Here is a 14,810-nt window from a genome sequence, read left to right on the forward strand (position 1 = left end):
CGTATTGATAGTTGACATATATGTCTCATAGCAAGACTCCTCCATCAGACTGAGGGTCCAATTTGACCGACAGCCTACCTTTTTGCATATTTTGTACTCCCTCTGTAAACAAATATAAGAGCGTTTAGATAACTAAAATAGTGATCTAAACGCTCTTATATTTCTTTACGGAGGGAGTAGAAAAGTAAGAAGTATATATATAAAAAAAATCTTCAGGTTCGGAAACTTGCACAATCATGGATCATGGATCATGGATGCTAGCTAGTAATGGCAATAAATTTATACTTCAAGCATATCTCATAGTAGTGAAGTTGGAAAAGTTACTGGTGCCGTGTAGAAGAGAAGCCTTCTGTATTTTCTTCATCGCTGACTTCAATGTACTGTACTGTACGATATGACACGGCAGTACCGCATCTTGACATCTCTTTCTTTGCTCCATCTCCATCCTTACATCCACAACATGTCCCAAATTTTCATTACCAGCATATATAAGTTTGACGCTACCACATAATTCACATGATCAATCAAACCCGCCGAACAATGCCAATGCAAACCCCCTCTCTCCTCAGTTTTAACTCAAATTTACAACTAAAGATACACCCTGCAGATCACCGTTCAGATGTTCAGCCAGTAGGCTGCGCCAACACACATGTGAAAGTTGTTGTGTACGAAAAAGGCTCCCAGTTTTCAGAAATGCGTATTCCAAGCCTTGCTTTCAGTGCTGATTTTTTATCCAGCCTAAAAATAACTAATCTCTCAACTGTCGTGTCATTCGAGGTTGTTGGTCTAGCAGCACCGCGAAATCTAGTTTTGTAGGTCAGGTGTTCATTTAACAACAACTGCTTGCAGAGACCCATCCCTCCCATTGGCAAGCTGGATATGTCGAATCTCTGGGCCACTATACCCCTACCTGATTAAGTGGTCAGGAATTCCCAGGCTGCTACTACTGGGATAGTATTGGGCATGTCTTTGTCGCGAGAATAAATTAATACCAGTAGTAGAGATGTGTAAAACAGCGACATAAACGATAGACACGCAAAAGCCTTGCATATAATGTTTTTAACATCAACTTTGATGGGCCGTCTCTTTCAGCGCTCTGTGGTGTACGCCCACAGGATAAAAACAACAATATGTTCACCAACCGATGGACCAACTTACAAGCTGTCGTTCCATTGTGTTGCCCTCCCGTAGACGATAGCTTGACTAACCATGGAAGTACCGCGCCATGGGTGGCCAATCTTTTGTTTTTTGCGGGTGCCATGGGTGACCAACTCGATGACTAACCTGAACACTGCGGTTTTTTATGAACTATACTAGTTGGTTCCAAAGAAACACTGGTTTTTGCGACGTGATAAGTGACACTGTTGGGTTTGCATTTGAAACACACACTTTCTTAGGATCATGATTTTGTAATTATCAAAAGATATACCACAGAAGGAAAATAGGCAGAGCTGAATTTTGGAGAAAGTGCCAAACAAACCAAACCGCAAAGTTGTAAAAACTGTACGGCTTGGTACAACAGCTCAATGGCTGTGACAGTTTGTTCAGAGCAGGTGCATCTATCCTCACTCTTTCAGGTTGATCTTTAACTGGTAGCTAGGAAGAGCTGATTCGCTGACACAGCGTAGCAGTTGATATGATCAGCCATCCAACACAGCCTACACTGGAGTCGGCAAAGGCACATTGCCTGCCACCATTTTTCACTGACATTGAGAGTGCCCAATCAAGTTCTATGCTTGGACCATCTCTAAATCCCAAGAAATCATGATGCAAGATGTCAGCTTCTTCGTGGAGCATCTATGGATTAGGGGCAAATCCAGTGCTCCAGTGCACTTGTGTAGGACTTTATCAACCCAGTGATGCAGCTTTTGACTACTTTTTCGCAGAAGATCAACTTACAGGAGATGCATCTACACAAAGGTACTCCCTCCGTCCCATAAGCCATAATATAAGACGTTGTTACATCTAGTATGTGAGCATATTAGATGTAATAACATCTTATATTATGAGACGGAGGGAGTAATAAATAAAGGCAACTACACTGGTTGTTAATCTGTCTGCTAAAAGTGAGCTACATAAGAAATAGTCGCATACTCCAGGATCACAAATTGTATGGCTCTCGTGTTGTTCTTGGTCTAGATGTGAGGGCCCTGATGCCGGTCGCTTGGTGAGGACGGACACGTCTTTCTTCATATATATTTTTTCATATTTTCTTAGCCAGGATCTCGTTTATTGGCAAGTGGAGAGGGTCGCTTTTCACCTCTGGCCAAATGGCTGTATATCATCTTCTTATAAAAACATGTGCAATGCTTTTGTGCGTCTGAGGAAACAATTGGCCACATACAAAAAATAAACCACTGAATTATCTGGCCCTTTCGATGTGAGGTTATCAATCATTAATTATGATAGCAACATCAAGATAGGCATCACCTCAGACTACTAATCAACGATGATAGATATGTATACTAAGACGATCTTCAAGATGTTGAAAGACAGGCGTGCTGACAGTTGACATATATATGTCTAATAGCAAGACTCCTCCACCAGACCGACAGTCCAATTTGACCAATAATAACCTACCCTTTTGCATCTTTTGCAGAAGACTAAGAAGTATCAAATTCCTGAATTTGTATAGAAACTTGCATAACTGTAATGCTAGCTAGTAATAGCAAATAACATTCATAATTATACCTCAAGCAAATCTCATAGTAGTGGAGTTGGAAAAGTTACTGGTGCTGTGCAGTAGAGAAGCTTTCTGCATTTTCTTCACCATTGGCTTCAATGTAAGACAGGGCAGTACTGCATCTTAACGTCTCTTTCCTCACACCCATCTCCACCCTTACATCCACAACACGTCCCCAGTTCTCATTAGCAGCATATAAGTTTGACGCAAGCACATAATTCCCCTCATGGCCAGGCTCCATGTCGATCACATGATCCATCACCTTCCTCGCTAAATTCATATCTCCATGATCACGGCATGCTCCGGTCAATACACGCCATATTACAGGATCAGGCTTCACAGGCATGGCCAGGACAAACTCAAACGCCTCGTCCAACATGCCAGATCTGCACAACAGGTCCACCATGCTTCCATAGTGCTCCATCCATGGTGTGATGTGATAGTCTACGACCATGGACTTGAACAACCGGCGCCCTTCACTCACTAGCCTGGAGTGGCAACAAGCATTGATCACGCTTAAGAAGATAACCTCGTCAGGCCAGAACCCTTGTCTAAGCATCTGCGAAAACCGAACAAGGGCAGCCACCCCATGCCCATGCACAGCAAGTGCCTGTATCATGGCTGTCCATGAGACCACAGTCCTCACACTCATCGAGTCAAATATCTGACATGACTTCTTCACCCTCCCCATCTTACCATGCATATGGATGAGCGAATTAGCGATACGGGTGTTCTCCAAGAAGCCATTCTCGCATGCATATTCCTCCACCCACTCGCCCAACTCCGACGTACAATCCAATTTTGTGCACGCCGAGATGACTGCAAGCAGGGTGACCTCATCGACCTTGACAACGGCAAGCCTCATCTCGTTGAACACCTCCAGCGCCTCTGCTGGGCGACTGTTCTCGCAGCAGGCATTGATCATGCAGGTCCAAGAAACCACGCTCTTATTCCCCATACCGGCGAACACCGTGCTCGCTTCAGCAAACCGCCCGCATCTCCCGTACATGCTTACCAGCGCATTGAGAACGCGCAAATCAAGAACAGGGATATTCCTGACGGCATATCCGTGGAGCTCTCTCCCGTGCACCAGACTCCTCAGCTGCGCGCACGCAGACAGGAGGCTCGTGACGGAGAGGTTGTTGGGCCGGGAGCCCTCGCCCACCATGGCGGACGCAGCGAGCAGGGCGTGGTGGGGTTGACGGGAGCGCGCGCAGGCGGAGACGAGGGTGTTCCATAGAGGGATGTCCCGGCGGGGGGGTTTGGTCGAACAGCTGGCGCGCGGAGGCCAGGCGGCCGGAGGCTGCGTAAGACTTGAGGAAGGACGAGCAGAGGTGGAGACAGGAGGGGAGAAACCCGAGCTTTAGGGCGTGCGCGTGGAGCTGGGCGGCGGAGGCGGCGGAGAGGGCGCCGAGGATGGCCGCGGCGTCGCGCAAGGTGGTGGCGCTGGCGCTCATGGGTCATGGCGGCAGCGGCACACCCGTGGCCGTGGGCATTTGATTTGGGTGCTATTGGGTAAATGACAAGAAAGCCCCTGGGCGCTTCCACAATTTGATATAGGGTCAGTTCTTTTGGGCAATTCTCTCAGAATTGACCACCTCCCCACCTTCTTCCAGAATTGTCACTTCATCGTTTTTTACAATGCTTAACTAGTTAATGTCTAATTAGGTAGGAATTATAAAAAAAATGGAATGACAATTCTGGTAGAAGCTGGAGAGGGGGTTAATTCTAGAAGAATTGCCTAAAAGAACTGGCTCATAGTAGCACATGTCATGGGTGTTATTAATTGCCATTCTAAAAGTATCTATAGTGTGTGTGTTTTCGAGAAGGTATCTATAGTAGTTGACAATGTTATCTTAAACTCGTCACGTAATTTGGCGTAAAAGATAATATAAAATTATGTACACATGTTATTTTTTAGTCTTATCTCTGATAACTTTAAATTTCTGTAATGAGAGATATTATTGTTAAAAGATCATCTTTTAATTAAAAGAAGACAAACATTTTCTTATGGTTTCTCTTTTGGCAACTGCTAGGCGTCGGCGCACCGGCCGAAATTTCAGCCGGTCCGCCCCCAGTCGTAGGATTAGGCCACAACCAACCGTTAATTTTTCCACATCATTGCCTCTCCTTTCGCATCTGGCTCTGCGTTGACCAGCAATTCCCATCCATGGCGGACTCCGCGCTCATCGCTGCCGGTGCTCGTCCTTGGCTTCCTGTGCTTACCGGCCAACAGCGCACCTGTGCTCGTCGCCCCGGCCGCCCGCGCTCGCCGGCCTACAGAGCTCCGTCGCGCCGACGCTAGACTAGTTCCAGCAATTAAAAATGCCACATGTAGCAAATTTATGCACCAGTTGTAGCATTTTTCCACCTTGGTTGTAGCTCCGTTGCGCCAACGTCGTAGCCGACAGTCGACTAGTTCCAGCAAAAAATGATGCTGGATGTAGCAAAAAAAATTGCTAGTTCCAACAAAAATCAAAGCCGGTGAGAGCAGAATTGGAGCCGGTTCCGGCAAAACAAAAATATAGTGGTAACAAAAAAGATTGTTGGTTCCAGCACAAATCGAAGTCGGTGGTAGCAAAATTGGGGCTAGTCCAGCACTACTGAGATAGTAGTAGCAACACAGGTGATAATTCCAGCAAAAACAAAGCCATTGTAGCAAAAAATTGGGCTGGTTCCAGCAAAATCTAAAGATGGTGGTAGCAAAATTGGGGCTGGTTGCATAAACAAACACACTCATTCTAGCAAAAAAATACCACCATCTCCGTCGCCGGTCACCGTGAGCGGTTGTTCCAGCACCTTCAACCCGTGGTTGTAGCCTTCCTCATGGCCGGTCCCAGCATCTGACCGTCATCGAATGTAGCACGCCGTGGCCGCGAACTCCCCTTGATGTGCTCGATGGTGGACTACCGCAGACTGAGCTCGCTCTCCTTGGAATCCATGGCAGACTGCTGCATGAGAGGAGAGATGGAGACACAAAAGCTTGATATGTGGGGATTAATGGCGGATTCCCCGTGGGGAAGAGAGATGAGGCAGAAAGGGAAGCGGCGATGCCTTTGAGCGATGTGGATAAGGTCTGGGTGGACGAGATGCTTCAGGCAATGCGATTAGGTATGGGTGCCTGGTCCTACTAGCTTTTTGTATCGCGAGTGACGCGGACCGGCGGAAGCTTACGCCGGTCGTCCGTTTATAAACGTTTCCCTTCTGTTTTCTCTACTTTAACATTTATCCCACGTGATGCTCCTAATATACCATCGTTGTACATGCCCTCAGTTTGCTCTCGCTTTTTCTTAAAGGGGTGTATTATATTAATTTAGCAACATAGGGTCACTACAATTGCCGTTGGCGATGCGGTTGATCTTCGGGTAGAGGTCCTCGTAGGTGACCACGGGGATGCGGTCCTTGAACAACTCGTGGTCTGTGCACCTCATGTCCTGCCATCTTCGCCAGTACTCTGTGATGCAATTTGAAGGCCAATCAATTATACATATCTTTGTCTCTGACTTTGAGGACGTGGAGCTTATTCTACTTGTCAAGTCTAGATAAATACACACACGAAAACATTGGACATGAATCAATGGGTTGAGTTATGCACATATCAGCAGGGGGCATCGCTCCCCTAGCCCAGGAAAAAGCATCGAGGATTATATTTAGGGTTTAGGGTCTTATGAGGCGTGCTCTTATGTTTCCGTAACTTTTTGGCATGAATCCGAAAGCACCTATCATCCTTAGAGATACTAAGCTCCCTAGAAAAGCGGAGCTCTGGTGCATCGGGGCTATATTTAGCATTCGTGGCCCCATATGGGTGGATGCTTGGTCGTTTGTGTTGGGGATCGTTGCAGAAATTAAAATTTTCTACGCATCACCAAGATCAATCTATGAAGAGACTAGCAATGAGAGATAGGGGAGTGTATCTTCATACCCTTAAAGATCGCGATGCGGAAGCATTGCAAGAACGCGGTTGGAGGATTCATACACGCAGCGATTCAGATCGCGGTTGATTCCGATCTAAGCGCCGAACAACGGCGCCTCCGCGTTCAACACACGTGCAGCCCGGTGACAACTCCCGCGCCTTGATCCAGCAAGGAGGAGGGAGAGATTGGGGAAGACAACTCCAGCAGCAGCACGACGGCGTGGTGGTGGTGGAGCAGGGTGGTTTCCAGCAGGTCTTCGCCAAGCACTACGAAGGATGAGGATGTGGAGAGGTAGGGCTGCGCCGAGGGAGAGAGAGACTCGTGTCCTTGGCAGCCCCCAAACCCCCACTACATATAGGAGGAGGGGAGGTGGTTGCGCCCCCTCTAGGGTTCCCACCCTAGGGGGTGCGGCAGCCCTAGATGGGATTGGAGGGGCGGCCAAGAGGGGGAGAGGGGGCGCGCCCTAGGGTGGGCCTTTAGGCCCATCTGCGCCTAGGGTTTCCACCCTCTCCTCCTAGTTGCGCCTTCTACCTTGGTGGGAGGCGCACCAGCCCACTCAGGGGCTGGTCCCTTCCCACTCTTGGCCCATGCAAGCCTCCGTGGCTGGTGGGACCCTCTCGGTGGACCCCCGGAACCCTTCCGGTGGTCCCGGTACAATACCGTTGACACCCGAAATACTTCCGGTGGACAAAACCTCACTTCCTATATATAATTCTTTACCTCTGGACCATTCTGGAACTCCTCGTGACATCCGGGATCTTATCCGGGACTCCGAACAACATTCGGTAACCACGTACAAACTTTCCCTATAACCCTAGCATCATCGAACCTTAAGTGTGTAGACCCTACGGGTTCGGGAGGCATGTAGACATGACCGAGACATCTCTCCGATCAATAACCAACAGCTGGATCTGGATACCCATGTTGGCTCCCACATGTTCCACGATGATCTCATCAGATGAACCACGATGTCGAGAATTCAATCAATCCCGTATACAATTCCCTTTGTCAATCGGTACGTTACTTGCCCGAGATTCGATCGTAAGTATCTCAATACCTCGTTCAATCTTATTACCGGCAAGTCACTTTACTCGTTCTGTAATGCATGATCCCGTGACTAACTGCTTAGACACATTGAGCTCATTATGATGATGCATTACCGAGTGGGCCTAGAGATACCTCTCCGTCATACCGAGTGACAAATCCCAGTCTCGATTCGTGCCAACCCAACAGACACTTTTGGAGATACCCGCAGTGCACCTTTATATCCACCCAGTTATGTTGTGACGTTTGGCACACCCAAAGCATTCCTACAGTATCCGGGAGTTGCACAATCTCATGGTCTAAGGAAAAGATACTTGACATTAGAAAAGCTTTAGCAGACGAACTACACGATCTTGTGCTATGCTTAGGATTGGGTCTTGTCCATTACATCTTTCTCCTAATGATGTCAAATAACCTCTTCTCACCGGCAAGTTTGAAATCATAATTGAGCTCTTTAATAGCCCAATAAGCCTTATGTTCTAGTTCGATAGGTAAGTGACATGCTTTTCCATAAACTATTTTATACGGAGAAATACCCATAGGATTTTTATATGCAGTTCTATAGGCCCATAATGCATCATCAAGTTTCTTGGACCAATTCTTTCTAGATCTATTAAAAGTCTTTTGCAAAATTAATTTGAGTTCTCTATTACTCAATTCTACTTGACCACTAGACTGTGGGTGATAAGGGGATGCAATTCTATGATTAACATCATACTTAGCAAGCATTTTACGGAAAGCGCCATGAATAAAATGTGAACCACCATCAGTCATTAAATATCTAGGGACTCCAAACCTCGGAAAAATAACTTCTTTAAGCATCTTAATAGAGGTGTTATGATCAGCACTACTAGTTGGGATAGTTTCTACCCACTTAGTAACGTAATCAACAGTAACTAAAATATGTGTATACCCATTAGAGGCAGGAAAAGGTCCCATATAATCAAAGCCCCAAACATCAAATGGTTCAATAACAAGTGAATAATTCATAGGAATTTCTTGACGTCTACTAATATTACCAATTCTTTGACATTCATCACAAGATACAACAAACTTACGGGCATCCTTGAAGAGAGTAGGCCAATAAAAACCGGATTGCAATACCTTATGTGCAGTTCTATCTCCAGCGTGGTGTCCTCCATAAGCTTCGAAGTGACACTTGCGTAGGATCTGTTTTTGTTCATGATCAGGTACACAACGTCTAATAACACCATCTACTCCTTTATAAAGGTGTGGGTCATCCCAGATGTAATGTCATAAATCATAGAAAAACTTTTTCTTTTGCTGGTATGTGAAACTAGGTGGTATAAACTTAGCAACAATGTAATTAGCATAATCAGCATACCATGGAGCAGGGTGAGAAGCGTTTATGACATTTAATTGTTCATCAGGAAAGCTATCATCAATAGGTAGTGGGTTATCAAGAACATTTTCCAACCTAGACAAGTTATCTGCAACGGGGTTCTCAGCTCCCTTTCTATCAATAATATGCAAATCAAATTCTTGTAGCAAGAGAACCCATCTAATAAGTCTAGGTTTAACATCTTTCTTTTCCATAAGATATTTAATAGCAGCATGATCCGTGTGAATAGTTACTTTAGAATCAACAATATAAGGTCTGAACTTATCACAAGCAAATACAACTGCTAAGAATTCTTTTTTGGTAGTAGCATAATTTCTCTAGGCATTGTCTAGAGTTTTACTAGCATATTGAATAACATTTAATTTCTTATCAACTCTTTGCCCTAGAACACACCCACAGCATAATCACTAGTATCACACATAATTTCAAAAGGTAAATTCCAATCAAGTGGCTGAACAATAGGTGTAGAGATCAATGCTTTCTTATGTATTTCAAATGCTTCTACACAATCATTATCAAAGATGAACGGTATATATTTTTGTAATAAATTAGTCAGAGGCCGAGAAATTTTTGAGAAGTCCTTAATGAACCTCCTATAAAAACTGGCATGAACAAGGAAACTTCTTATACCTTTGATGTCCTTGGGACACGACATCTTTTCAATAGCATCAACTTTAGCTTTATCAACTTCAATGCCCCTTTTAGAAATTTTATGCCCCAAGACAATACCTTCATTAACCATAAAGTGGCATTTCTCCCAATTCAAGACAAGGTTAGTTTCTTCACATCTCTGTAAAACTCGATCAAGGTTGCTTAAGCAATCATCAAAAGAGGATCCATAAACGGAGAAATCGTCCATGAAAACCTCACAAATCTTTTCACAAAAGTCAGAGAATATAGCCATCATGCATCTTGGAAAGGAAGCAGGTGCATTACATAAAACAAAAGGCATATGTCTATAAGCAAAAGTATCAAAAGGGCAAGTAAAAGTGGTCTTTGATTGATCATCAGCTGACACAGGTATTTGAGAGAAACCAGAATAACCATCTAGAAAGCAAAAATGTGTATGTTTGGATAATCTTTCTAGCATTTGATCAATGAAAGGTAAGGGGTAATGATCTTTTTTAGTAGCCTTATTTAATTTTCGAAAATCGATTACCATCCTATAACCTGTAATAATTCTTTGAGGAATCAATTCATCTTTATCATTAGGAACGACAGTAATACCTCCCTTCTTAGGAACACAATGGACAGGACTTACCCACTGACTATCAGCAACGGGATAAATTATACCTGCCTCAAGGAGCTTTAGTATTTCTTTTCTTACCACTTCTTTCATCTTAGGATTCAGCCGTTGTTGGTGATCAATAACTGGTTTGTCATCTTTCTCCAAATTTATTTTGTGTTGACATAGAGTGGGACTAATGCCCTTAAGATCATCAAGAGTATATCCAATAGCAGCACGGTGCTTCTTCAAAGTTTTCAATAATTTTTCTTCCTCCTTCTATGAAAGGTTAGCACTAATAGTAATAGGATATATCTTCTTTTCATCAAGATAAGCATATTTAAGAGTATCAGGCAATGGTTTAAGCTCAAACACGGGATCACCCTTGGGTGGAGGAGGATCCCCTAAGATTTCAACAGGCAAGTTGTGTTTCAGAATAGGTCCCTGTTTAAAGAACACTTCATCTATTTCCCTTCTTTCATTCATAAACATATCATTTTCATGGTCTAGCAAATATTGTTCTAAAGGATCACTAGGAGGTACAGCAATAGAAGCAAGACTGATAATTTCATCTTTACTAGGCAGTTCCTCTTCACGGTGTTGTCTATGAAATTTAGAAAAGTTGAACTCATGAGACATATCACCTAAACCAATAGTAACAACATCCTTTTTGCAGTATATCCTAGCATTAACAGTGTTTAAGAAGGGTCTACCAAATATAATGGGACAAAAGCTATCTTGTGGGGAACCAAGAACAAGAAAATCAGCATGATATTTAGTTTTCCCACACAAGACTTCAACATCTCTAACAATCTCAATTGGTGAAATAGTATCTCTATTGGCAAGTTTAATTGTGACATCAATATCTTCTAACCCAGTAGGTGTGATATCATGCATAATTTCTCTGTACAAGTCGATAGGTATTGCACTAGCACTAGCACCCATATCACACAAGCCATGATAACAATGATCTCCTATTTTAACAAAAATAACAGGCATGCCTACCACAGGTCTATGTTTATCTTTAGCACAAGGTTTAGCAATTCTAGCAGTTTCATCATAGAAATAAATAACATGCCCATCAATATTATCAGCCAAGAGATCCTTAACAATAGCAATATTAGGTTCAACTTTAACTTGCTCAGGAGGTGTATAGGTTCTAATATTGCTTTTACGAACCACAGTTGAAGCTTTAGCATGATCTTTTATCCTAACAGGAAAAGGTGGTTTCTCAACATAAGTAGTAGGAACAATAGGATCATTATAAGTAATAGTCTTTTCTTCAACTTTAATAGGTGCAACTACTTTTACTTCAATGGGAGGATTATATTTAAACCACTTCTTCTTAGGGAGATCAACATGAGTAGCAAAAGATTCACAGAAAGAAGCTACTATCTCAGAGTCAAGTCCATATTTAGTGCTAAATTTATGGAAAACATCGGCACCCATAAAAGATTTAACACAATCAAACTTAGGTGTCATACCTGACTCCTTACCTTCGTCGAGATCCCAATCTTCAGAGTTGCGTTTAATTCTTTCCAATAAATCTCATTTGAACTCAATAGTCTTCATCATAAAAGAGCCATCACAAGAAGTATCGAGCATGGTGCGATTGTTATCAGAAAGCCGAGCATAAAATTTTTGGATAATCATTTCTCTTGAGAGCTCATGATTGGGGCATGAATATAACATTGATTTAAGCCTCCCCCAAGCTTGAGCGATGCTTTCTCCTTCGTGAGGCCAAAAATTATATATAATTACGATCATGATGAACAAGATGCATAGGATAAAACTTCTGATAAAATTCCAATTTCAATTGTTTGTAGTTCCATGATCCCATATCATCACATAGCCTATACCATGTCAATGCATCTCCCTCCAAAGATAAAGGGAAGACCTTCTTCTTGATAACATCATCGGGCATACCTGCAAGCTTAAATAATCCACAAACTTCATCCACATATATTAGGTGCTCATCAGGATGTAATGTTCCATCTCCTGCAAAAGGATTAGCTAGCAGTTTTTCTATCATACCCGAAGGAATTTCAAAGTAGACATTTTCATTTTCAGTAGGTTCAGTAGGTTCAGTAGGTTGAGGAGCAACTCTTTGCTCTACTGGTCGAGGTGAAGATACCCCAAACAAGCCCCTCAAAGGATTACTTTCCATAGTAACAAGTGACAGTAAATTTCAGCACACTATATAAATTTTTTCCTTACCAAATTCCACCTACCAATGGCGCTTCACTCCCCGGCAACGGCGCCAGAAAAGAGTCTCGATGACCCACAAGTATAGGGGATCTATCGTACTCCTTTCGATAAGTAAGAGTGTCGAACCTAACAAGGAGCAGAAGGAAATGATAAGCAGTTTTCAGCAAGGTATTCTCTGCAAGCACTAAAATTATAAGTAATAGATAGTTTTGTGATAAGATAATTTGTAACGAGCAACAAGTAACAAAAGTAAATGCAGTGCAGCAAGGTGTCCCAATCCATTTTGTTGAAGGAAATATGCCCTAGAGGCAATAATAAAGTTATTATTTATTTCCTTATAATCATGATAAATGTTTATTATTCATGCTAGAATTGTATTAACCGGAAACATAATACATGTGTGAATACATAGACAAACAAAGTGTCACTAGTATGCCTCTACTTGACTAGCTCGTTAATCAAAGATGGTTATGTTTCCTAACCATGAACAATGAGTTGTTATTTGATTAACGGGATCACATCATTAAGAGAATGATCTGATTGACATGACCCATTCCATTAGCTTAGCATCCGATCGTTTAGTATGTTGCTATTGCTTTCTTCATGACTTATACATGTTCCTATAACTATGAGATTATGCAACTCCCGTTTACCGGAGGAATACTTTGGGTACTACCAAACGTCACAACGTAACTGGGTGATTATAAAGGAGTACTACAGGTGTCTCCAAAGGTACATGTTGGGTTGGCGTATTTCGAGATTAGGTTTTGTCACTCCGATTGTCGGAGAGGTATCTCTGGGCCCTCTCGGTAATGCACATCACTTAAGCCTTGCAAGCATTGCAACTAAATGAGTTAGTTGCGGAATGATGTATTACAGAACGAGTAAAGAGACTTGCCGGCAACGAGATTGAACTAGGTATTGGAATACCGACGATCGAATCTCGGGCAAGTAACATACCGATGACAAAGGGAACGACGTATGTTGTTATGCGGTCTGACCGATAAAGATCTTCGTAGAATATGTAGGAGCCAATATGGGCATCCAGGTCCCGCTATTGGTTATTGACTGGAGACATGTCTCGGTCATGTCTACATTGTTCTCGAACCCGTAGGGTCCGCACGCTTAAGGTTACGATGACAGTTATATTATGAGTTTATGCATTTTGATGTACCGAATGTTGTTCGGAGTCCCGGATGTGATCACGGACATGACGAGGAGTCTCGAAATGGTCGAGACATAAAGATTGATATATTGGAAGCCTATGTTTGGATATCGGAAGTGTTCCGGGTGAAATCGGGATTTTACCGGAGTACCGAGAGGTTACCGGAACCCCCCGGGAGCTAAATGGGCCATGATGGGCCTTAGTGGAAAAGAGAAGAGGCAGCCCTACATGGGCCGCGCGCCCCTCCCCTCCCTTGGTCCGAATTGGACAAGGAGAGGGGGCCGGCCCCTCTCTCTCTTTTCCCCCCTCCACAAGTCCTATTCCAACTAGGATTGGGGGGGGATCCTACTCCTAGAGGGAGTAGGACTCTCCTGGCGCGCCCTATGTGGCCGGCCAGCCTCCCCCCTTTTGGTCCTTTATATACTGAGGCAGAGGCACCCTAGAGACACACAAGTTGATCCACGTGATCTTTTCCTTAGTCGTGTGCGGCGCCCCCTGCCACCATAGTCCTCGATAATATTGTAGCGGAGTTTAGGCGAAGCCCTGCTGCTGTAGTGCATCAAGATCGTCACCACTCTGTCGTGCTGATGGAACTCTTCCCCGACACTTTGCTGGATCGGAGTCCGGGGATCGTCATCGAGCTGAACGTGTGCTAGAACTCGGAGGTGCCGTAGTTTCGGTGCTTGATCGATCGGATCGTGAAGACGTACGACTACATCAACCAAACGCTTCCGTTGTTGATCTACTAGGTATGTAGATCACACTCCCCCCTCTCGTTGCTATGCATCACATGATCTTGCGTGTGCATAGGAAATTTTTTGAAATTACTACGTTACCCAATAGTGGTATCAGAGCCTAGGTTTTATATGTTGATGTTATATGCACGAGTAGAACACAAGTGAGTTGTGGGCGATATAAGTCATACTGCCTACCAGCATGTCATACTTTGGTTCGGCGGTATTGTTGGATGAAGCGGCCCAGACTGACATTACGCGTACGCTTATGTGAGACCGGTTCTCCCGACGTGCTTTGCACAGAGGTGGCTTGTGGGTGACAGTTTCTTCAACTTTAGTTGAACCAAGTGTGGCTACGCCCGGTCCTTGCGAAGGTTAAAACGGAGTCAAATTGACAAACTATCGTTGTGGTTTTGATGCATAGGTGAGATGGTTCTTACTTAAGCCCGTAGCAGCCACGTAAAACTTGCAACA

General features: G+C 43.8%; 1 pseudogene across 1 annotated transcript; it reads right to left on the minus strand.

Moving 5' to 3' along the window:
• Positions 1–224: 224 nt before the first annotated feature.
• Positions 225–5,826, minus strand: LOC123148664 (pentatricopeptide repeat-containing protein At1g11290, chloroplastic-like; annotated as a pseudogene). Its single transcript, XR_006474047.1, has 2 exons — positions 2,692–5,826; positions 225–446 (listed from the first exon to the last, which is right to left on the minus strand). The product of XR_006474047.1 is annotated as a pentatricopeptide repeat-containing protein At1g11290, chloroplastic-like (transcript).
• Positions 5,827–14,810: the final 8,984 nt, after the last annotated feature.

The sequence above is a fragment of the Triticum aestivum genome, chromosome 7A, assembly GCF_018294505.1.
Source record: "Triticum aestivum cultivar Chinese Spring chromosome 7A, IWGSC CS RefSeq v2.1, whole genome shotgun sequence".
Classification (NCBI taxonomy): domain Eukaryota; kingdom Viridiplantae; phylum Streptophyta; class Magnoliopsida; order Poales; family Poaceae; genus Triticum; species Triticum aestivum.